Source organism: Sus scrofa, chromosome 7 (assembly GCF_000003025.6).
Source record: "Sus scrofa isolate TJ Tabasco breed Duroc chromosome 7, Sscrofa11.1, whole genome shotgun sequence".
NCBI lineage: Eukaryota > Metazoa > Chordata > Mammalia > Artiodactyla > Suidae > Sus > Sus scrofa.
The window spans coordinates 78,694,793-78,697,546 of NC_010449.5; positions in this window are offsets into that span (position 1 = coordinate 78,694,793).

The window sequence follows — 2,754 nt, forward strand, 5'->3', positions numbered from 1 at the left end:
GCAGTGCCAGATCCTTACCCACTGAGTGAGGCCAGGGATCGAACCTGTAGTCTCATGGTTCCTAGTCAGATTTTTTCTGCTGTGCATTCCCATGAAGGGAACTCCCATTTTTCTTCATTTTGTCTGGACAGGAGATGTCACACTTGTCCCATTTCTGTAAGCTCTCGAAAACAGAACAACTTTCCCACTTCTGAGAAGGGGTAGGGCACCTACAGCATATAGAGAAGCAAGGGATTTGGAGTAAGGAGTGTAGGGTTGAATTCAAGTCATAATTGGCCAATTCTGAAAACTTGTCAATTATACAAACTACTTCCAGTTCTTTCAAGTGTAAAATGGGCACAGTAACATTTTCACCAAAGGGTTGAAGACTCTGAATAAGGTAACCTGTACAAACCTTGTCTTGATCCTGAAACAGTGTACTGCTTAGAAATTGTTAGCTGAAAATACAAATAAAGTAAAGGGAGCCTATTTAGAGGGTATAGTTTTTGTAGTTCTTTCTGATATTTTCTCCTCTAAGCTTACTCATTCCCTTACATGGACAGAGGAGAACCGGCCCCTGAAGTATCTGTAGTGTTTGATTTCCTGGAGAGAGGGTCTAGTCTTCTATAGAAAAAACTTTTCCTTTTTTTTCTTTTTTTTTTTTTTTTTTTTTTCTTTCTTTTCTTTCTGTCTGTCTGTCTGTCCTTCTGTCTTTTTAGGGCCTGTGGCATATGGGGTCCCAGAGTAGGGGTTCAATCAGAACTGCAGCTGCCGCCTACACCACAGCCACAGCAACATGGGATCTGAGCCGCATCTCGACCTATACTACAGCTCATGGCATGCCAGATCCTTAACCTAAGTGAGGCCAGGGATTGAACTCGCATCCTCATGGTTCCTAGTCGGATTCGTTTCCGCTGTGCCATGACGGGAACTCCAGATCTTTTCTTTTCTTGTTTGTGGTTGGCACTGTGAGCCTCAAACATTGCTTGAGGGGTAGACCTCCCATGTCTCAGAAGGCCCAAAGCAGAGCATTTCACAGCTTTACCTGCTATTTCTTTAGGGGTTGGGCCCTAAGGCTTCCTCATCTCCAATGGAGGTACAGGTCTTTTAGCAGAACTCATTTCCTCTCCTTCTAGCACCAGTTTTGAAGGAGTTTCATCTCAAAGATTATCAGCTCGTTTCCTATCTTTGAACAGCTTGATGTTTTTTTCTCTCCTTGACAGGATATTCAAAATTGCAAAAAAAATGGACCCTTGCCAAAAACAGCTTTAACTTAGTGTTATTATTGTTACTATTTTTCTTTTTACACTTTCCTCACCATTTCTTGTCCTTAACCTTTTGTCATGGTCACATCAAGTTGCTTAGGCACACAATGGAAGGTCATAATTTTTTGTTGGGTGAATAATTTTACTCTCTCAACTGCAGAGAACACTCTGTCTTAATAACTACCAGTGGGAAAAATAAGCCCTGTGCAGTGAGGGACCCAGGAGATTAATTTACTTTGCAGCTGTGGAGAGCTAACTTATGGAGTATCCTCCTTGCCTTCTTTTTTCTTAGCTCTCCTTCATTGTAACTCTCAGCTGAGATATTTCCTCACAGAATTCTTGGAGGTGGTGTTAGCCAGTGTATCAGATGTATTGGTTCTTGGTCCATATCCTTTCTGTATTTCCCCCTAGTTTCCACTTCAGTTCACCTGCAGCTTTTACATTTATTTTCCTGAGGTTTTTTTTCCCCCTGCATAAATGGGAAACCTGCTTTGGCTGCCCATTTTGATTCTTCCAGGCCAAAGTGCTGGAGAAATTAATGACCCTCCACATTCCGTAGAAAACTCCCAACTATGGACAGATGGGAATTTAATATCAATATCTCAGCTACCTTGCCTGTAATAGTGGGATAATTCTGGGCTGTCTTCTTGACGACCTTGAGATTCTCTAGAGCAATTGGTACCATTTTCCCACAGTGGTAGCTGGCTTGACAATTCACTCTTTGTTGAATATTCCCTTCCTTCTCTTCCTCTTCCCTTCATTTCCCAATAAACTACTTGGCCTGAACCTTTGTCTTAGGATTTACTTTTGGAAAGATCAACAGAAATATAGACGCTGGTACATTACTAAATAAACTTTTCTCCACTTACACTTTTTATAACTTAAATTTGATTTTGTCTGGTGGGTGCTATTTTCTATAATGTTTCTTTGAGAGTATGTTATCATCAAAACACCATCTGTTTGCAATCAGGACTTTTTACTGTGAAAGATGGAGCATTCATGTCGATTTCCAGGTAAAGAAATAATGGATTCATGTGACACCTCACGATTACTGATTTTTTCCCTAATGTTATCAGCAATAAGTCTTTTTTTTTTTTTTTTTTTTTTTTTTTTTGTTTTTAGGGCCACACCTGTGGCATATGAAGTTCCTAGGCTAAGGGTTAATTCTGCCTACACCGCAGCCACAGCAATGCTAGATACAGCTCCATCTGCAACCTATACAACAGCTCATGTCAACATGATCCTTACCCACTGGCAAGCAGGGTCAAACCCAAGTCCTCATGGTGTAGTTGTTCGTTACCACAGAGCCACATGGGAATCCAAAAAAGCTTCTATAAGCAAAGAAGAGAGATTTGAAAGATAATATGCCTCTGAGGACCAGTTGCATAACATTCTCCACTATGACAGAATTCTGCTGCTTTCTTTTAGAGAACCACAGAGATTGCTGCCCTACTCAGTGGGAGGGATGTCTCTGATATAAAAGCATTTTCTTATAGAGAAGGTGCAGGAG